We start from the raw sequence: 23668 nt of genomic DNA on the forward strand, positions 1-23668 counted from the left end.
GAGCATTGTCATAATCAGACATTTTTTAGTCTTTATCTCTAGCACTTCATCCATTACCTGCACATAGTGAATAGGAGGTTTCTTAAATATTAATGAAAGAAAAAGTGAACAAATAAAGGGGTGTAAGTAGATGTTTGTTTGTTTGCCCTGAACCCCTCCTTTGGGGAGTTAACCTTGCCCAACTGTTCGAGTTGTAAATCACAGTCCTTCATTTTCTAAATCTAGAGATACACACACAGTCCAGGCTGTTTGACAAAGGAGATGTCCAGTGGATTCTTGATGACCACTTCTTAGAATATTTTAGATAATAGTCAAGCATCAGAGGAGGTGTTAGATAAAATTTTAGAGGATGTGATTCAGTGAAGCAGAGTACGAGAGAAATTCAGCTTACTTCTAGTAGTAGGGACTGGCTATTGCCTACACAGGGGCCATTCACCTTCTCGTCCATGTCGGCTCACCTCAATTTTATTTAAGTGCCCAACCTCGCCCACATGATTTAGACTTAAATTCCTATCAGTCTAAGCCAATTGTGCATTTTTGTTTTCCATGTCAGTGATTTGTTTAGAGGTCAGGGTGATATGAAGTAAGGTCTTCTGGGGAATTTCTGAGAAATATTTTATGGTCTTATTTCGGAAGGAGTTCTTTTACATAAGGTAGAGAGTTTTGCCTCTAGCCTGTCACTTCTGGGATGATGACAGTCACTCTGAGATGAGAGACACCCACTTGAGGCCAAGGTCACACACACAGAATGGCAGCCTAAAGAGATTCAAAGAAACTGCATTCTTGATAATGATATTAAGTTGCTAACATAACCATCCTGGGTCACCCAATACTGAGAATTCTTGTCATGGGAGATGGTAAATTGCCCTTATTGTTCACTCTAGGTGAGATGTGATTTTGTTACTTGCAGCAATAGTTATCTTAACTGATAATCATGATATTAAATTACCCAAACTAATGAAACACATAATCACATTTAATTGGGGGTTTAAATATTTTTCTTTGCCTGTTGGAATTCCAATTTGAACTGTCCAAATATTTTGGTAATTTTACCTTTCCTCAAAATGCAGTCAAATTACTTGAAAGTTAAATAAAACAAACAAAAGTTAATACTACATATGAAATGCCAGGGTATGAACTGTAGAGAACTATTCAACTGATAAATGTGTGATACATTAAGATTTGATAGAATTTTCAGATAAATATTGGGGGAAACATGATTTTAATTCAAGCTACTCACAGAATATTCACTTTGAGCTATACTGCATAATCTCACCTTACTAAAATATGAGTTTATTTTCAGATGAAGTATCCCAAAACAATCAAGAGTAGCATGACTGAAAAAATAATTTTCCAAAGACTAGGCAATTATTGCTTATGTCATTGCATTTGTATTTTAATTAAATATGTAATAAATATAACATAAAATTTCCATATTAGTAGTTAACCATGGCAAAATGAAATAACATTTAATGCAAAATAATAATTGTTTAAAGTAAATTTGCTTTATAACTGAATCAGTTTTATATATCTATATATATATATATATATATACTGTTAAGCATAAATATTAACTTCATTTTACAGAAAACATTAATTTAGTTAATTGACAATTGGGGTATATTATGTTATGGAAAATAAGGAAATTTAATAATCATTGGAACAAAAATACTCACCTTTGAGATACTAATGATTTTCCACTTATACACTCAGTGAGATCAGAAAAATTAAGGAAAATGTAGGCTACACAGACTGCAGATAGCCAAAAGATGAGTTATATCCAGGTTTGTCCACCTCCCAAACCTGTGGACTTTCTATTTATACTCCACCACATAGTATCAGGTGGGGCATCATTGTTTAGTAAGATCATTAAGAACTGATTTATCCCCTCTTGATAGACATATTCTTTGCTCATACTTTAGTAAAAGCATGAATCATGGCTTATTGCAATCACATGAAGGCACAGAGTACATTTTGGAAAAAATACTCATTTGGTCTGGAGAAAAGCAAAAAATTCATGGTTGATTAAAAAAGATGGTTAAGACATGAGAAAATCATTAAATACTACATAGCATTTAATAATTTTAATATTCATAACTATTCCACATGTACAAGAGTAAAGAGAGCCAGTAAATTTATCCTATACCAAATATTTCACTTTCAGTCTCCTAAGATATTCCCCCATTCTAAGATAGTAAACTTTACATCAAAATTCCAATAAAAAACAGTCATGATTTGCTACAAAGAAAACTTTTCTGCAACATAAATTTTCCATAAAACAAGGAAAGCTGCACATGTTGAACTTGTAACTTAAGTTACATTAAGTTATACTTTTGCTTGTACTTGAATGGCTGGAAAACAGAACATGACTACTGCTTCAAGATGGCAGACTGAGCCCATATATTTACCTTGATTCACATATAGTAAATATTTTTTTCAATATATCTAAAAATTTGATGAAATTATAGAAAAAAAGAAGTGAATGGGGTTGGAATAGACTGCAGTAAAGCTGCAAAATTCTAGCATAGATTCTTCAGGTTATGGAGTGAGCTCCAGGTTCCTGTGGAACCTCTCTGTTTTTTCACGTGTGAAAATCAGTCACCCAAGAATCAATGATTCACTATTGGTTATTCACTAATTTACCATGATATTAAATATAGAAGGAAAAATTTCAGCCAAAAGAAAGCATTCACTTATGAATATATGCAGACAGATATGTATGTGGAATGTCTATGGAAAGCTATGTAGACAAACCCTATAGTGGATATTTTCTGGGCCTCAACGTCAATTTCAGATCCTCTAAGTTCCTAGTTCCATTTTTCTTCAATCCCATAATAAAATGAATTATATTTAACTTGCCCTGATTAAAGCTTGGGCTATGCTTTTAAGATTATTACTTTTAAAATCTGTCTGTGAATCACAAGCAACTGGAATTTAATTATAGAATTTAATCCTGGACGTCTCTCCAAAAATTCTGACTTGGTAGGTCTGATACATAGTAGAATAAATATTAATGTACAGGTGGAATAGAATATACTGGATGAATGGAAGAATATATGAATGCATGAAGTGACATAATGATATGTACATATGTATTTATACTCTTAGGGATGGTAGTTTCTTAACATAGATATGTATACTAAGCTATTTTTCCACACGTATTTTAGCTTTTTATTCAATAAGAAGGATTCGTATTGCCTTCATTGATATCTGTGTTGAGTTGAACCACAGAATCTTCCAACATGACCAAGTCTTAAAATTACCAACACTGTCCAGAGAGAGCATCATTACAGCTTGTAACCTGAAGATATCAGCAATCCAACTGGCAAAATTTTGTGAGGCAAACTCTAACTCAATTAATCTCTTTCCAATAACCATAACTGATGAGTTCTCACATAAATTCTCATTTCTTTTTTCTTCCAAAATTATCTTGTCAACAATAAAGGCAGGGAAATATGAAAGAACAAAGCACCTTTATAAGTTCCAAAGATTCTGAAATGATTTTTATCCTCTTTTGGTAGACACTTTCTTTGCTCAGCACTTCTTTTTAGTAGCACGTCTGACACTGGACGTCTGACCTCTGCTACTCTACTGGTTGTTAATGGAAACCTCACCTCATGTGAAGATAAAATAGATTTTGGGCAGCTGTGAGAGATTATGAAGAGTAAGACCAATCTTAGTTGGAATAAGAATAAAAGAAGGCATCTGTACCTTGAACTACTCAGCTGGTTTTCATTATACATCAAGCCTACATTTATTACAAAGAGGGTAGCCAAGAGACAGACATTGATAGGACTCTGTACTTAGAATAAGAAGGCCAGAACTTGATAAATTCTACTTTTCAACTAGAGTTCAAATGACTCTTAAATCTGTTTGAATTAGATGGCATATATCTGGGAGACAAACTCAAGAAGATCTTTAATTTTGTCCTTATCTGATTGGTTCGCCCCTTATTTTTATCTTGAGTGTAGTTAAATCCTAGTTCTTACAACTCATTAAAAGAAACAAGTGGTTCTATAAATCTGTAAAGTTTTATGAATAAGACTCATTTAAAATAGGATTAGGATATGCTTTATATACTTATATTTAATATGGTTTTGTTTGATGTCTTGAGACTTTACAATAGACCCAAACAAAGAAAAAATCTATATACATAGTCTTGACATAGTAACAGCTTGATATGAGCCCAATTTCCACAAGTACAAAACAATTGCATTAGAATTCTTAGGATCATCTGTTATTTTGTTTTATAATGTTTAATATATTTAAATGTTGGTAAGAGAACTAAAATGCTGGATTTTGTGATATAAGCATTTTCTAAGCACTATATAACTGTAGATCTAGAATAGGTAATATTTTATAGGACAGAGGGCCTATACCCATATCAGTAGATCAAGGTAATCAAAATAATGAGACCAACAGATCTATTCACATGACATATTTGGGGTTAAAGGAAGAACAGTAGTTTGAGAAATTACATATTTGGAGAAATTTTGGTTTACTTTGAGAGAACAATAAGAGAAAATGAGCACAGAGACTATTAGGATAAGTTTATACATGAAGAAACCCAGCTAGTTCAATTCAATAGAATTTAAATATACATTTTAAATTATATGAAACATTATAAGCAAGGAAAATATTGCATATACATTGAGACAGATATCACTCCTATCTTCAGTGAGCTTATAAACCAATGAAAAGAGAGAAAGATACAAGTGATTTGGCCCACTGAGAATCAGGAAGGTGAAATTATGGTTAAGATTCTAGAAGCAACAGTGTTTTTTTTTAATTGGCACATAATGCTTTCATGTAATTTAATAAAAAAATATAAGTACATATTCAGTGAAAAGTCTACTTCCTATACTCTGTTCCCCATAATTTTGGTAATACCTATTACTAATTTCTTATGTATCTTCTAGACAATTTTGGTTATATATAGAAGCATATATATATATATGTATGTATGTATGTATATATACTATTTTTCTCCATTTTCACAAAAATCATAGCATGCTATATACATTTTCTGCAATTTGTTTATCTTACTTTACAAAGATGTTGAAGATACTTCCATACTAAAGGATAAAGAGCTTCTGTTTTTGTTTTCCAGATACATGTCATTCCATTGAATGTACTTAATCTTAATGTACTTAATCACTATTGAGGTATATTTTTAAAATACTGCAAAGAACAAGGTCCTTCTGTAGAGCAAAGGAAACCGTATTCTATATCATATAATAAAACATAATGGAAAATACTATGAAAAAGGATATATATAAATAATATTATTATTATGTATCTAAATCACTATACTGTACACAGGAAGCTAACACAATATTGCAAATTAACTATAATTCAACAGAAGGAGGAAGCTCACAAGTAAATGCAAATATAAAGTAAAGTAAAGGTGGGAAATCATCCACACACAAATGTGACATCAAAACCAGCAATCATGAAAATAGGAGAGTACAAATGCAAGATACTGGAAATATTTTGAAACTGAGATCAGCAACTTAAAACAATCTTGTACATATATAGACTCCTATATCAAAACTTCATGGGAACCAGAAACCAAAAATCTACAATAGATACATACACAATAATGAAAAAGCAATGCAACACATCACTAGATAGACATAAAATCACAAGAGAGGATAACAAAAGAGGAAGGGAAGAAAAAAGACCTTCAAAAATAAATCCAAAACAATTAAAAAAATGGCAATAATAACATTCATATCTGTAATTATCTTCAGTGTAAATGGATTAAATGCTCCACCCGAAGGCTGACAGGTTGAATAGATACAAAAACAAGACCCATATATATGCTATCTACAAGAGACCCACTTCAGATCTAGGGACACATACAGACTGAAAGTGAAGGAATGGAAAAAGGTATTCCATCCAAATGGAAATCACAAGAAAGCTTGGGTAGCAATACTCATATCAGACAAAATAGACTTTAAAATAATGTTATAGGAGAGAGACAAAGAAGAACACTACATAATGATCAAGGGATCAATCCAAGAAGATGTGACAGTTGTAAATATATATACACCCAACAGAGGAGCACCTCAATACATAAGGCAAATACTAACATCCATAAAAGGAGAAATCAACAGTAACACAATAATCATGGGGGATGTTAACACCCCACTTTCATCAATGGACAGATCATCCAGACAGAAAAGCAATAAGGAAACACAGGCCTTAAATGACACATTACATGAGATGGACTTAATTGATATTTACAGAACATTTCATCCAAAGCAGCAGAATACACATTCTTCTCAAGCGCACATGGAACATTCTCTAAGACACATCTTGGGCCACAAATCAAGCCTTGGTAAATTTAAGAAAATTGAAATCATAACAAGCATTTGTTCCAACCACAAGACTATGAGATTAGAAATCAACGACAAGAAAAAAACTGGAAAAAAACACAAACATGTGGAGGCTCAACAATATGCTACTAAACAACAAATTGATTGCTAAAAAAATGAAAGAGGAAATTAAAAAATACCTAGAGACAAATGAAAAAAAACCCACAATGGTCCAAAACCTATGGGACACAGCAAAAGCAGTTCTAAGAGGGAAGTTTGTAGCAATACAATCTAATCTCAGGAAACAATAAATATCTCAAACAAATAACCTAAACTTACACCTAAAGCAACTAGAGAAAGAGGAACAAACAAAACCTAAAGTTAATAGAAGGAAACAAATCATAAAGATCAGAGCAGAAATAAATAAAATAGAGATGAAGAAAACAATAGCAAAAATCAATGAAACTAAAAGCGGGTTCTTTGAGAAGGTAAACAAAATTGATAAGCCTTTAGCCAGATTCATCAAGAAAAAAAGGGAGAGGACTTAAATCAATAAAATTAGAAATGAAAAAGGAGAAGTTACAATGGACCCCACAGAAATTCAAAGGATCATAAGAGACTACTACAATCAATGGTATGCCAATAAAGTAGACAACCTGGAAGAAATGGACAAGTTCTTAGAAACATGCATCCTTCCAAGACTGAAGCAGGAAGAAATATAAAATATGAACAGATCAATCACAAGTACTTAAATTGAAACCATGATTAAAAAAGCTTCCAACAAACAGAGGTCCAGGACCATATGGCTTCACAGGTGAATTCTATCAAACATTAAGAGAAGAGTTAACACCTGTCCTTCTGAAACTCTTCCAAAAAATTTCAGAGGAAGAAACACACCCAAACTCATTCTATGAGGCCACAATGACCCTGACACCAAAACCAGACAAAGATACCACAAAAAAAGAAAATTATAGGCCAATATCACTGAGGAATATAGATGTAAAAATCGTCTATAAAATACTAGCAAGTCAAATCCAACAATACATTAAAAACAATCATACAGCATGATCAAGGGGGATTTATCCCAGGATGCAAGGATTTTTCAAAATCTGCAAATCAATCAATGTGATACACCACATTTAACAAACTGAAGAATAAATACCATATGATCATGTCAGTGGATGCAGAAAAAGCTTTCAATAAAATTTGACATCCAAGTATGATAAAAACTCTCCAGAGAGTGGGCATAGAGAGAACCAACTTCAACATAATAAAGCCCAAATATAAAAAACCCACAGCTAACATCATTCTCAAGGGTGAGAAGCTGAAAGCATTCCCTCTAAGATCAGGAACAAGGCAAGGATGTCCATTGTCACCACTTTTATTCAACATAGTTTTAGAAGTCCTAGCCATGGCAATCAGAGAAGAAAAAGAAAAAAAATAATACAAATTGGAAAAGAAGTAAAACTGTCACTGTTTGCAGATGACATGATCCTATACATACAAAATCCTAAAGATGCCACCAGAAAACTACTAGAGCTCATCAATGAATATGGTAAAGTTGTAAGATACAAAATTAATACACAGAAATCTGCTGCATTTCTATACTCTAACAACAAAACATAAGAGAAATTAAGGAAACAGTCCCATTTACCATTGCATCAAAAAGAATAAAATGCCTAGGAATAAACCTACCTAAAGAGACAAAATACCTGTATGCTGAAAACTATAAGATGCTGATGAAAGAAATCAAAGAAGACACAAACAGGTGGAAAGATATACCATGTTCTTGAATTTGAATGATCAGTATTGTCAAAATGACTATACTACCTAAGGCAATCTACAGATTCATTGCAATCCCTATCAAATTACCAATGGCATTTTTCACAGAACTAGAACAAAACATTTTAAAATTTGTATGGAAACACAAAAGACCCAGAATAGCCAAAGCAATCCTGAGGAAGTAAACAGAACAGGAGGAATCAGTTTCCCTTACTTCAGACTACACTACAAAGCTACAGTAATTTAAAAAGTATTTTACTGGCAAATAAAGCAGAATGTTAGAGCCGTGGAACATGATAGAAAGCCCAGAAATAAACCCATGTACCTATGGTCAATTAATCTATGACAAAGGAGGCAAGAATCTACAATAGAGAAAAGACAGTCCCTTCAATAAGTGATGCTGGGAAAACTGGGCAGCTACATGTAAAAGAATGAAAATAGAACATTCTCTAACACCATACAGAAAAATAAACTTGAAATGGATCAAAGACTTAAATGTAAGGCTGGATACTATTAAACTCTTAGAGGAAAATATAGGCAGATCACTCTTTGACATAAATCACAGAAATATATTTTTTGATCCACCTCCTAGAGTAATGAAAATAAAAACAAAAATAAACAAATGGGACCTAATTAAACTCAAAAGCTTTTGCATAGCAACAGAAACCATAAATAAAACGAAGAGACAGCCCACAGAATGGGAGAAAATATTTGCAAGCAATGCAACTGACAAGGGATTAATCTTTAAAATGTACCAACAGCTCATGCAGCCCAATTAAAAAAATAAATTAAAAAAATTAAAAAATGGGCAGAAGATCTAAATAGACATTTATTCAAAGAAGACCTACCAATGGTCAAAAAGCACATGAAAAGATGCTCAACGTCACTAATTATTAGAGAAATGCAAATCAATACTACAATGAGGTATCACTTCACACCAGTCAGAATGGGCATTAGGGAAAGTAAATTGGTACAACCACTATAGAGAACAATATGGATGTTCTTTAAAATACTAAAAATAGAACTACCATGTGATCCAGCAATCCCACGCCTGGGCATATATCTGGAGAAAAACCATAATTTGAAAAGATACAGGCACCCCAGTGTTCACTGCAGCACAATTTACAATAGCCAAGACATGGAAGCAAACTAAATGTCCATCGACTGAGGAATGGACAAAGAAGATGTGGTACATATATAAAATGGAATATTACTCAACCATAAAAAAGAATGAAATAATGCCATTCTCAGCAACATGGATGGACCTAGAGATTATTATACTAAGTCAGACAGAGAAAGGCAAATATTTTATGACATCACTCATATGTGGAATCTAATTTTTAAAAAATGAAACAAATGAACTTATTTACAAAACAGACTTACAGATATCAAAAATAAACTTATGGTTGCCAAAGAGGAAACATGGGGGTGAGGGATAAATCAGGAGCTTAAGATGAACATACACACACTACTATATATAAGATAGAAAACCAACAAGGACCTACTGTATAGCAGAGGGAACTCGACTCAATATTTTGGGATAACTATATGAGAAAAGAATATAAAAAAGAATGAATATATATATGTGTATAACTGAATCACCTTGATGTACACCTGAGACTAACACAACATTTTAAATCAACTATACTCCAATGAAATTAAAATTTATAAAAAATTTTTAAAAAGTGATTACTGATAAAAATATAATAATTTTAATTTTTATTAATTTTTTAAAAAGAAAAAATATTTCTATGATAGTGTATAAAACTACTATTTTTCTTTTCAACTTTGCTCTTGTACTTTATGAAAGAAAAGATGAAATTAATAATTTTTTGTTTAAATTTCTTTTCCTTATTTGGACAGAAAAACAGTAAAATAAAAGCTGTGGAAAATTACAGTATTCAAAAACAACTTAATCCAAACAAACTAGGAATTTTATCAAAAAAATTTGAAAACAAGGTTTGATAAGGGGTAGTTTCCTGTTACTTTTATGTTTTGGTCAACTTTTCAATATTTTCTATTCTAAATATTTATAACTTAAAAAGCATAACAGTTTCTAAACACTATTTTTGGAAACTGTAATATATGACAGAGTGAGATTTATAGGTAAACTAAATGAGGGTTAATTTAATAGTAAGTTAAATACTTTTATTTTTTAGTTTAGTTTATACTGCAAAATCCACCTTTTCTACCAAAAATACTCTTCAGAATAACAGAAACATTTGTTTTCAAATCAGGTTTATTTCACTGTTGTAAATGGTTTGTTGATTATCTTAATTATATCATATATATACGTAATAATATATATATACATATATATACATATATACAATATATATGTATATATATACATACATATATATGTAATAATCATTACATAATGATTATTATGTGTTATGATTACCAATATCACATAGTAACTACAATTTATTGAATGTATACTCTAAGCATTATACTAAGCACTCATCACTCATTTTTTGCTTTTAAACTCTCTATGAAATAGGAAATGCTATTTTATTCATTTATAGAAGAGAAACTGAGGATTATTAATGATGCTTACATTGCTCCAGATGACATAGCTTAGAAGAAGTAGAGCCATTATTTCAACCCAAGTTGTCTGACTCTAGACTTCAAAACCCTAATACTGTGGTACACCACTTACTCTCAATATCTTTAGCTTAGCATATGAATTAAATTGGGCACTCTTAAAAGGAAATTGAATGTATTTATTGTTATTCTGTGAACACAGAAGGGGTTATCTCCTATTATTTACCCTCAGTAATCTCACCCAGTTTCCTACATCAGAATACATTCATGGCCTTAGTATCCTCCTCCTCTGGTGTGGCACATGGCAGTATTAATGGCTTCTTTTTTTTGCGGTACATGGGCCTCTCACTGTTGTGGCCTCTCCCGTTGTGGAGCACAGGCTCCGGACGCGCAGGCTCAGCGGCAATGGCTCACGAGCCCAGCCGCTCCGCAGCATGTGGGATCTTCCTGGACGGGGCACAAACCCGTGTCCCCTGCATCGGCAGGCGTACTCTCAACCACTGTGCCACCAGGGAAGCCCTGGACTTTATTCTTAAAGAAATGAGAAGCTGTTTAAAAGTCTTCAAGAGGAGAGAACGGCAAATATGGCAGAGTAGAAAGACCCTGAGCTCACCTATTCTCTCAAGCACACCAAGTCACAACTACCTTCAGAACAAACATCAGTGAAAAAAAATGGAACCTACAACTGAAGACATAAAGAAGGAACCACAAGACAGGCAGGAGAAACAGACTCAGGATATGATCAAATCCCATACCCCACAGATGGATGACCCACAAACAGGAGAATAATTATATTGCAGAGATTCTCCCATAAGAGTGAATTCTGAGCTCCACATCAGGCTCCCTAGCCTGGGGTTCAGGCACGGGGATGGCAAGCCCCCAGAGAATTTGGCTTTGAAGGCCAGCAGAGCTTACTTGCAGGAGCCCTACAGGACTGGGGGAAATACAGACTTCACACTTAAAGGGTGCAAACAAAATCTCACACACACCGGGACCCACAGTAAAAGAAGTAATTTGATAGAAGCCTGGGCCAGAGTCTCCCAGAGAGATGGGGGTTGGTGGCTGCAGCTCACCCTGGAGACATAAACACTGATGTCAGATATACTGGTAAACATTCAGCTGCATGAACATGCCTGGTGGCTGATATCTTGGATTATTAGTGCTAAGACCTGGTGCCACCCAACAGCCTGTAGGATTCAGTGCTGGGACACCTCAGGCCGAAAAACTAACTGGGTGGGGACACAGCCCCACCCATCAGCACACAGGCTGCCTAAAGACTAAAGAGCCCACAGCCACCTCTGGACATGAGCCTAGACACAGAGGACAACACCCTGCTCTACCCACCAGTGGATAGGCACCAGCCCCTTCCACCAGGAAGCCTGCACAAGCCTCTAGACCAGCCTCACCCACCAGGGGCAGATACCAGAAGCAAGAAAACTACAGTCCTGCATCACAGGCCAGACTCTACCCTGGGACCATCTGGGCCCTGGCCTTGCCCACTAGCAGGCCAGTGCAACCATCTGGGCACCCTGGAACCCATACACAGCTGTATCAGGAACCGGCCCCTGCCCCCACCAACAATCTGAAACAAGCTCTCTAATCCCGGGCTATGCAGCCAGACTCCAAGAACCAGATCTGTCTGCCAGCAGTCTGGCACTAAACCCAGGATATGGATTCACCTGCCAGTGGGTGGGATACAGTCCCAGAGTATTCGAGACCCTGACTCCACCCACCAGTGAGCCAGCATTAGCACTGGGGCCCACTAGGGTTCTGCAACCAGCCACCTCATGATCAGGCCCTGCTAAACAGAAGACAGCAGCATTCACACAAGGCAAGGCCTGACAACCAAACAGACTAGGGGGCAACTAAGCCTACCAGACTGCCCACACAGTCAGCCCACAACAACAGAAGGACACATACAGCCCTCTTAGGGGAACTCCATAGAGCTTGGGTGACAAGAGGGGAGTATACTGTGGGGATGCATAGGATGCCTCCTACATAGGGTCGCTTCTCCAAGGCTGAGAAATGCAACTAACCTACCACATACTTAAAAATGCAAATAGCAACTTAGACAAAATGAGGCAACATAGGAGTATGTTCCAGATTAAGGAACAAGATAAAACTCCAGAAGAAGAACTAAGTGAAGAGGAGATAGGCAATCTACCCAAGAGAGAATTCAGAGGAATGATTGTAAAGATGATAAAAGAACCTAGGAGGAGGATGGATACACAGAACAAGAAGTTAGAAGTTTTAACAGTGAGTTAGAATACATAAAGAACAACCAAACAGATGAAAAATACAAAAACTGAAATGAAAAATGCACTAGAAGGAGTCAATAGTAAACTAAATGAAGTAGATGAATGGATTAGTAAGCTCAAAGACAGAGTAGTGGAAATCAGTGCTGCTAAACAGATAAAAGAAAAAAGAATGAAAAGAGATGAGGACAGTTTAAGAAACCTTTGAAACAACATCAATTGCACTAATATTTGCATTTTAGGGGTCCCAGAAGAAGGAGAGAGAGAGAAAGGGTCCAAGAAAATATTTGAAGACGTAATAGCTGAAAACCTCCATAACCTGTGGAAGGAAACAGTCACTGAAGTCCAGGAAGCACAGAATCCCATACAGAATTAACTCAAAGAGGAACACACTAAGACACATTGTACTCAAAATGCCAAATATTAAAGATAATGAGAGAATACTAAAATCAGCAAGGGAAAAGCAACAAGTAGCCTACAAGGGAACTCCCATAAGGCTACCCGCTGATTTTTCAGCAGAAAGTCTGCAGGTCAGAAGGGAGTGGCATAATATATTGGGTTGGCCAAAAAGTTCATTCGGGTTTTTCTATATGATGTTAACAGCACGCAAAAGGAATGCAAACATAACACTAAAGATAGTCATCAAATCACAAGAGAAAAGAACAAAAGAAGAAAGGGGAAAAAAAGACTTACAAAAACAAATCCAAACCAATTAACAAAATAGCAATAAGAACATACATATTGATAATTACCTTAAATGTAAATGGACTAAATGCTTAAACCAAAAGACACAGACTGGCTGAATGGACACAAAACAAGACCCATATCTATGCTGTCTATAAGAAACTCATCTCAGATCTAGAGACATATACAGACTGAAAGTGAGGGGATGGATAAAATATTCTATGCAGATGGACATAAAAAGAAAGCTGGAGTAGCAATACTTATACCAGAAAAATAGACTTTAAAATAAAGACTGTTATAAGAGACAGAGAAAGACACTACGTGATGATCAAGGGATCAATCCAAGAAGATAAAACAATTGTAAATATATATGCACCCAACATAGGAGCACCTCAATATATAAGGCAATGAAAAATCTCAAATAAACAACATAACCTTACACCAAAAGCAACTAGAGAAAGAAGAACAAACAAAACCCAAAGTTAGTAGCAGGAAAGAAATCATACAGATCAGAGCAGAAATAAATAAAAGCTTTTAAAAGTTAGGAAAAAATCAATGAAACTAAAAGTTGGTTCTTTGAGAAGATAAACAAAATTGATAAACTTTTAGCCAGACTCATAAAGATAAAAGGGAGAGGGCCCAAATCAATAAAAATAGAAATGAAAAAGGAGAAATTACAACTGACACTGCAGAAATACAGAGGATCATAAGAGAATACTACAAGTAACTATACACCAATAAAATGGACAACTTAGAAGAAACAGACTAATTCTTAGAAAGGTACAATCTCCCAAGACTTAAGCAGGAAGAAATGAAAAATATGAACAGACCAGTTATCAGTACTGAAATTGAATCCATAATTTAAAAATTCCCTACAAACAAAAGTCCAAGACCAGATCGCTTCACAGGTGAATTATACCAAACATCTAGAGAAGAGTTAATGCCTACACTTCTGAAACTATTCCAAAAAATTGCAGAGGAAGGAACACTTCTGAAATCATTCTATGAGGCTACAATAACCCTTAACTGAAACCAGACAAAGATATCACCAAAAATGAAAATTACAGGTCAATATCATTGATGAACATAGATGCAAAAATCCTCTATAAAATACTAGCAAACAAAATCCAACAATACAATAAAGGATCATACTCCATGATCAAGTGGGATTTTCCCAGGGATGTGAGGATTTTTCAAAATCTGCAAATCAATCAATGTGATACACCACATTTAACAAACTGAAGAATAAATACCATATGATCATGTCAGTAGATGCAGAAAAAGCTTTCAATAAAATTTAACATCCAAGTATGAAAAAAACTCTCCACAACGTGGGAGTAGAGGGAACCTACCTCAACATAATAAACCCCAAATATAAAAAACCCACAGCTAACATCATTCTCAAGGGTGAAAAGCTGAAAGCATTCCCTCTAAGATCAGGAACAAGGCAAGGATGTCAATTGTCACCACTTTTATTCAACATAGTTTTGGAAGTCCTAGCAATGGCAATCAGAGAAGAAAAATAAAAAGAATCCAAACTGCAAAAGAAGTAAAACTGTCACTGTTTGCAGATGACATGATACTATACATACAAAATCCTAAAGATGCCACCAGAAAACTACTAGAGCTCATCAATGAATTTGATAAAGTTGTAGATACAAAATTAATACACAGAAATATACCGCATTCCTATACACTAACAACAAAACATCAGAAAGAGAAATTAAGGAAACAATCCCATTTACCATTGCATCAAAAAGGATAAAATACCTAGAAATAAACCTACCTAAGGAGACAAAATACCTGTATGCTGAAAACTATAAGATGCTGATGAAAGAAATCAAAGAAGACACAAACAGATGGAAATATATACCATGTTCTTGGATTGGAATAATCAATACTGTCAAAATGACTATACTACCCAAGGCAATCTACAGATTCAATGCAATCTGTATCAAATTACCAATGGCATTTTTCATAGAACTAGAAAAAAACATTTAAAATTTATAGGGAAACACAAGAGACCCCTAATAGCCAAAACAACCTTGAGAAAGAAGAACAGAGCTGGAGGAATCAGGCTCCCTGACTTCAGACTATACTACAAAGCTACAGTAATCAAAACAGTATGGTGCTGGCACAAAAATAGGCACAAGATCAATGGAATAGGATAGAAAGCCCAGAAATAAACCCATGCACTTATGGTCAATTAATCTCTGACAAAGGAGGCAAAAACATACAATAGAGAAAAGACAGTCTCTTCAATTAGTGGTGCTGGAAAAACTGTACAGCTACATGCAAAACAATGAAATTAGAACATTCTCTAACACCATACACAAAAATAAACCCAAAATAGAGTAAAGACCTAAATGTAAGAGGGGATACCATAAAACTCCTAGAGGAAAACATAGGCAGAACACTCTGACATAAATCGCAGCAATATTTTTTTGGATCCATCTCTTAAAGCAAAGGAAACAAGATAACAAATAAGCAAATGGGATCTATTTAAACTTAAAAGCTTTTGCATAGTAAAGGAAACCATCAACAAAATGAACGGACAACCTACTGAATGGGCAAAGATATTTGCAAATGATATGACCAATAAAGGGTGAATATACAACATATATAAACAATTCATACAACTCAATATCAAAAAAGCAAGAAACCCAATTAAAACATAGGCAGAAGACCTGAATAGACATTTCTCCAAAGAAGACATATAGATGGCCAGCAGGCGCATGAAAAGATGCTCAACCTCACTAATTATTAGACAAATGCAAATCAAAACCACAATGAGGTATCACCTCACACCTGTCAAAATGGCTATCATTGAAAAGTTTACAGTATGGAGGTTTCTCAAAAAACTAAAAATAGAGTTGCCATATGATTCAGCAATCACACTCCTGGGTATATTTCCAAAAGTAACAAAAATAGTAATTCGAAAAGATACTTGCACCCCAATGTTCACAGCAGCGTTATTTACAAATGCCAAGGTATGGAAGCAACCTAAGTGTCCACCAACAGATTAAAGGATAAAGAAGATGTGAGATATATATATATACATATATATGTATATATAGATATCACTATATCACTATATGTATATGTCACTATATGTATCTATAACTATATGTATATACCACTAGATGTATATACCACCATATGTATATACCACTATATATATACATATATGTATATACAATGGAATATTACTCAGTCATAAAATAACAATGAAATAATGCCATTTGCAGCAACATGGATGGACCTAGAGATTTTCACACTAAGTGAAATATGTCCAACAAAGAAAGACAAATAGCATATGATATCACTTTTATGTGGAATCAAAAAAAATGATACAAATGAACTTATTTACAAAACTGAAATAGATTCACAGACATAGAAAAGAAAATTGTGGTTACCAAAGGTGAAAGGAGCTGGGAGGGATCAATTGGGAATTTGGGTTTAACAGATATACACTACTATATATAAAATACGTAAATAACAAGGACCTACTGTATAGCACAGGGAACTATATTCAGTATCTCATAATAACTTATGAAAAAATATCTGAAAAATAAATACATAAATGTATAATTGAATCACTTTCCTGTACACCTGAATCACTGTGGAACAACTATACTTCAATTAAAACAATAAATTAAGATAAATGTAAAAAATTTAAATTAAACAAATAAATAAATAAAGGTCGTCAAGAAAGGAATGTGTGGAAGATGGGAATGTGGTAACAATCAGATTTGTATTTTAAAATCATCTCCCTCTCTGAAGAAGGAATCTGAGCAGACGAAAGTGAGATGGTAAATATCCTGCAGTAGTCCAGGTGAGAGATGAGATGTTTTCATCTTTGCTAGTTCCCTGAGAGACGGAGAGTGGACAGATCCAAGAGAGATTTACCAGGCCACCTATAGGACATAATACTGTATTAGGAGTGAAAAGAAGTGAAGGAGAGGGAAGATTAAGGAATAAAACCTCAACTAGTGCTGTCACAGGATGGTGTTTAATTGTGCAACAGAATAATCAACCAGAATAATAATTCTCTTTTTGTTCTCAGATGTGTGGCATCTGAAGAGCATGCTGCCTTAACTTCAGTCCAATTTTCCAAGTTCGGACTTTCCTTTTTAGGGGAGGATTAATAAAGCCTCTGTTTTTTCAAAAGCTGAGATCACAACAGAAGATAGTTTGTCTAAGAAGGGAAAGATAAATGTTTAAAGGAAAAGGGAAGAACTAGATGACTATATTCCTTGATACTCAAGGAATAGAGGACTGGTAGGTTTCAAGAGGATGGACACCTGTGTTCTACCCCTAGTAAGGGTCATGAACATGACCAAGAACATGAGTGTCTCCAAATGGGGTGCTACCTCAAAACAGGAAACTAAACTGTGTTTAAAAAAAAAAAAAAAGCTATAGGAGAGATCCTGGCAGAGAGGAAATGGATGTCAAGGACAGTAAAATGTGCCTTCAAATAAACTATGTATTTTGCAAAGTAAACACTCCAATTTAACTACAATGGGCTGAAGTCCTGATGACTTGCCCCAAGATTCCTAAGGTTCTCATTTCTTTGAAAGAGAGGGAAAGGGTTTCTCTCCTCCACAATGACTCAGATCTGATTTCCAGCCAAATCTGGTAAGTATAGGCTCAGCCAGACTTGATTTCTTGTAGAAAAACCTATTCCTATAGCACAAATGTCATGCAACAAGTATTTATTGGTCACCATAGAGTGACATTTAATGAGTCTGCTTCCATTTACTTAGTAATAGATTTTTTTTATAATTGGCTTTCTAAGAAATCTATTCTCCTCATATCAAGTTGGGCATAAAATCCACCCCCTGTTATAATATGAGCAGGAATCTAACACACAGCAAAACATAGAGGTTCAACTGGCATTCTGCTGATAAACAAAAATAACAGATACAAGTTTCAACGAGCAGAATATAAATCTTGATTTTTGGAGAGACAAAGCACTGAGCAAATGGAAAAAGTTGCTACTAACATGTAATAAGTACTTGAAGCAAGACACACTGCAAAGCATATTGGAGGGAAAACTCCTTAGAAATATTGTTTAGGAAAACATCATAAAGTTTGAGCAAATAAAATTAAATTTATGCTATTACATCATCTCTCAGGTTTTCCAAAGCTGTTATAAAACATTAGCCCATTGATATGGAACGAATAAAGACTACTGTACTGTGGGAACAGGACTAGAGTTCTGGGTTAGGTGAAGGAAAGTATCCTGTTTTTACCCCTACATTATTCCCTTCTGAAATTATTTTTCCTAAAATCTCTTATCCTTTACATTCAGAGAAACTTATATAAATAATGGGCATAATAAGTATTCTTCCAGAAGTATTCACGTTATCTTTGGCATTCAAAATACCTGAAAACTCAATAGCAGAGATAAATTGCTCTTTCTTTGGATTTAAAATAAACCATATGAAGCTTTCAGGTGGTTAATTAGCTATTTTAATAACTTTTTAAAAAATATAAATTAGGATAACTGCTAGCCAGTATCATAATAGTTCATTTAATATCAACCCTCCCTACTTATAATCTTGAATATAAATATAAATCTGAAAGTGGCATTTTAAATCTGGGGGAAATTCCTTCAAGAAGAAACACTAAAAGTTCTAAAATTGTTATTTGTTCCTAGAATAAGAATTCTTGATTTTTCTTAAAATTTTCTCCTTGGAAACCCTCCTACACTGTTGGTGGGAATGTAAATTGGTGAAGCCACTGCGGAGAATACTAAGGAAAATCCTTAAAAAATAAAAATAGAGCTACCATATGATCCTGCAATCCCACTCCTGGGCATATACTTGGAGAAAACCATAATTTGAAAAGATACATGCACCCCTGTGTTCACTGCAGCACAACTTACAATAGCCAAGACATGGAAGAAACCTAAATGTCCATTGATAGATGAATGGATAAAGAAGATGTGGTATATATAAACAATGGAATAGTACTCAGCCATAAAAAAGAATGAAATAATGCCATTTGCAGCAACATGGGTGGACCTAGAAATTATGCTAAGTGAAGTAAGCCAGACAGAGAAAGACAAATATAATATTGCTTACATGTGGAAACTAAAAAAAAAAAAAAAAAGACCCATAGACATAGAAAACCAACTTGTGGTTACCAATGGGGAGTAGGGGAGGGATAAATTAGAAGTTTGGGATTAACATATACACACTGCTATGTATAAAACAGATAACCACCAAGGACCTACTGTATAGCACAGGGAACCATACTCAATATTTTGTAATAACATATAAGGGAAAAGAATCTGAAAAAGAATATAGATGTAGATATATAGATATATCTGAATCACTTTGCTGTACACCTGAAACTAACACAACAGTGTAAATCAACTACCCTTCAATTAAAAAAAAAAAAAAAGTAGAAAACAATTTCTCTTTGGATCGTGGTATTTTATAGTATGAAATAAGCTTTTTAAGTTTTGACAGTTTCCAGATTTCATATTAAGTGTAAATTACATTTTCTTATATACCTGAGAACATTTATAATTTAACTGAAAATAAAAATAAATAAATAAAAAATGACTTTTCTACATATTAAAATTATTTTGATTTGGAAGCATGATCCTGGGACAGTTTAATAATTATCTGATAATTAGGAGTCATTTTTCCTAGGTACTAGGGCTTACAACTTGTGCTGCTTTATACACAGTTTATTTTTTCATAAATATTTTCCATTGTTCATGTTGTGAACTTTTGATGACATTTATTTTTGTAAATGCACAAAACAGAAATATATATGAGTTTTCAGGCTCTTAATAATAAACATTTTTTGAAAGTTAGATTTACTTATACATTTATTTTTAGCAACTATCATTCTTATGCATACAAAGCAAATTATAAACAAAATATTTAGATTAAACCATACAAGATACTTCTTCATATTCAGAAGTGACCATTCCAAGTGACTTCTTACTCTGAATCATTGAATTCTGTTTTTTGTCAGACATTATCTTCCTCTGGCCAGCAGTTCTATAGAAAGTGCTCCATTATTGCACCTGTTATTTTCTTCCAAATCTTTGACAACCATTTTGCAATTTGATATCATTTGACCTTGTACTTTCTGGATCTCAAGGCAAGTGTCTATTGAAGGTTTTCAAACAAACTTGGATTCATGGTTCTTTCTCAAATGTTTCTTTAACTGTTTTGTTTACTTAAGCATAGAAGGTTTGCCCTCCTCTAGTAATGTTACCTAGGCTGTTGCCCCAGAATTGACTCCTGCCCCTCCCTCAAATAGAAACCAATTACTCTTATCTAAGTTTCAGGAGGAAGCTGAAAGAGAGAAAGAAACAAGAACTCTTTAGAACCTACTAGGCACAAGATGGCGGAAGATTGCCCTCTAGTAGACCTTGAGCCTTGTTATATGCTCATTGTAATGCATTAGCATGCTCAATGACACACCCACCAGTGCTCTGACAGTTGATGACTGCCATGACAACAACCAGAAAAGCCCATACAAGGACTGAAAAAAAGAGTCCCATCAGTTTCAGGTCCAAACCACACCCCTGTTCTCTAATAACTCATGAATATTCCTTCCACTCTTTCCAATTCCCTCCCTTTTACCTAGATCAACCCTCCTATACATTTAATGTCTCCACCTGAATAGGGTTGAGAAGTTGACTTGTGAACTAGGTTCCTGCTTCTCCATTCTTTGGCCATTGAATAAAGCTTGTCCTATTTCAGTCTCAGCATGGGTTCAATATTGACTGCATGAAACCAAAGGCTAAAAGAACCTCCCTGGCTGAGACAGGGGATCTTGGCCAGGGCCAGGCCCCAGGTGCAGGTCTGTTCTACCAATTCAGTAACAGCAATGCCTTTACGAATATATCCAAGTCACTAAACTATTCTGAGGTTGTTTTTTAACTGATGAAGTTCTTGAACCCTCAGGCAATATCAACTACTCATCACTCTGCCTAGCCAATAGCAATTTTAAGATGTAGCCCAATTTTGAATAAAATATAATACCATGTGTATCTGAGATGCAGTGAAATATAACATTAGTCTTTGGCAACAGCAATGTCATGGAGAAAAGTAGCCAGCAGCCAGTGATACTGCCAGATATTCAAACCCATTGTCTGCAGCAGCAACAGAAGAGAACTGCCTTTTATTAGCAATCGTGAGGCACTTCAGAAACCCATATGGAACAAAGGATATGCTCTGGAACGATCTGGGACTCTGATTTGGTTGATGGACATCAACCAAATATTTCACGTTTAACTGGTGTTACAGCTAAACCCTTGAGTCCTTCAGGATGCAGCACTTTAGAGAAATACTATAACATTTTATTAAAGCATAGCTAGTGTTTATTGCTATTTCACATTTGCATATCACAGCAGTGTGACATTTTACTTCTGCTAATTATACTACTTCTTGAATAATTTGCAGTAATATTTTCTGCTACATTTGATATCTCTTATCTCTTATTTTATCCCGCCCCTGACAAATAGCTAAACAAAGCCTTAAATATTTATTTTCAAGTTATATTATCTTAATATTTCAATTACCCTTCCTTTTAGATTCTTTGGGGAAATTTGTTTTGTTGAATCTTGAAACAGTATAGCTCTTAATACATTATACAGGGAATTATAAACGTATAAATACCAAAAGGTAAAGTAATCTTTATAGACATTTTATAATGTGTTTCTTTTTTTTTTTTTTTTTTTTTTTTTTTTTTTTTTTAAAATCTTTTTTGGTGTATAATTGCTTTACAATGGTATGTTAGTTTCAGCTTCACAACAAAATGAATCAGTTATATATACACATATGTTCCCATATCTCTTCCCGCTTGCGTCTCCCTCCCTCCCACCCTCCCTATCCCACCCCTCCAGGCGGTCACAAAGCACCGAGCTGATCTCCCTGTGCTATGCGGCTGCTTCCCACTAGCTATCTACCTTACGTTTAGTAGTGTATATATGTCCATGCCTCTTTATCGCTTTGTCCCCGTTTACCCTTCCCCCTCCCCATAGCCTCAAGTCCATTCTCTAGTAAGTCTGTGCCTTTATTCGTGTTTCACCCCTAGGTTTTTCATGACATTTTTTTTTTTCTTAAATTCCATATATATGTGTTAGCATACGGTATTTGTCTCTCTCTTTCTGACTTACTTCACTCTGTATGACAGACTCTAGGTCTATCCACCTCATTACAAATAGCTCAATTTCATCTCTTTTTATGGCTGAGTAATATTCCATTGTATATATGTGCCACATCTTCTTTATCCATTCATCCGATGATGGACACTTAGGTTGTTTCCATCTCTGGGCTATTGTAAATAGAGCTGCAATGAACATTTTGGTACATGACTCTTTTTGAATTATGGTTTTCTCAGGGTATATGCCCAGTAGTGGGATTGCTGGGTCATATGGTAGTTCTATTTGTAGCTTTTTAAGGAACCTCCATACTGTTCTCCACAGTGGCTGTATCAATTTACATTCCCACCAACAGTGTAAGAGGGTTCCCTTTTCTCCACACCCTCTCCAGCATTTGTTGTTTCTAGATTTTTTGATGATGGCCATTCTGACTGGTGTGAGATGATATCTCATTGTCGTTTTGATTTGCATTTCTCTAATGATTAGTGATGTTGAGCATTCTTTCATGTGTTTGTTGGCACTATGTATATCTTCTTTGGAGAAATGTCTATTTAGGTCTTCTGCCCATTTTTGGATTGGGTTGTTTGTTTTTTTGTTATTAAGCTGCATGAGCTGCTTGTAAATTTTGGAGATTAATCCTTTGTCAGTTGCTTCATTTGCAAATATTTTCTCCCATTCTGAGGGTTGTCTTTTTGTCTTCTTTATGGTTTCCTTTGCTGTGCAAAAGCTTTTAAGTTTCATTAGGTCCCATTTGTTTACTTTTGTTTTTATTTCCATTTCTCTAGGAGGTGGGTCAAAAAGGACCTTGCTGTGATTTATGTCATAGAGTGTTCTGCCTATGTTTTCCTCTAAGAGTTTGATAGTTTCTGGCCTTACATTTAGGTCTTTAATCCATTTTGAGCTTATTTTTGTGTATGGTGTTAGGGAGTGATCTAATCTCATAC

Source organism: Tursiops truncatus, chromosome 5 (assembly GCF_011762595.2).
Source record: "Tursiops truncatus isolate mTurTru1 chromosome 5, mTurTru1.mat.Y, whole genome shotgun sequence".
Classification (NCBI taxonomy): Eukaryota; Metazoa; Chordata; class Mammalia; order Artiodactyla; family Delphinidae; genus Tursiops; species Tursiops truncatus.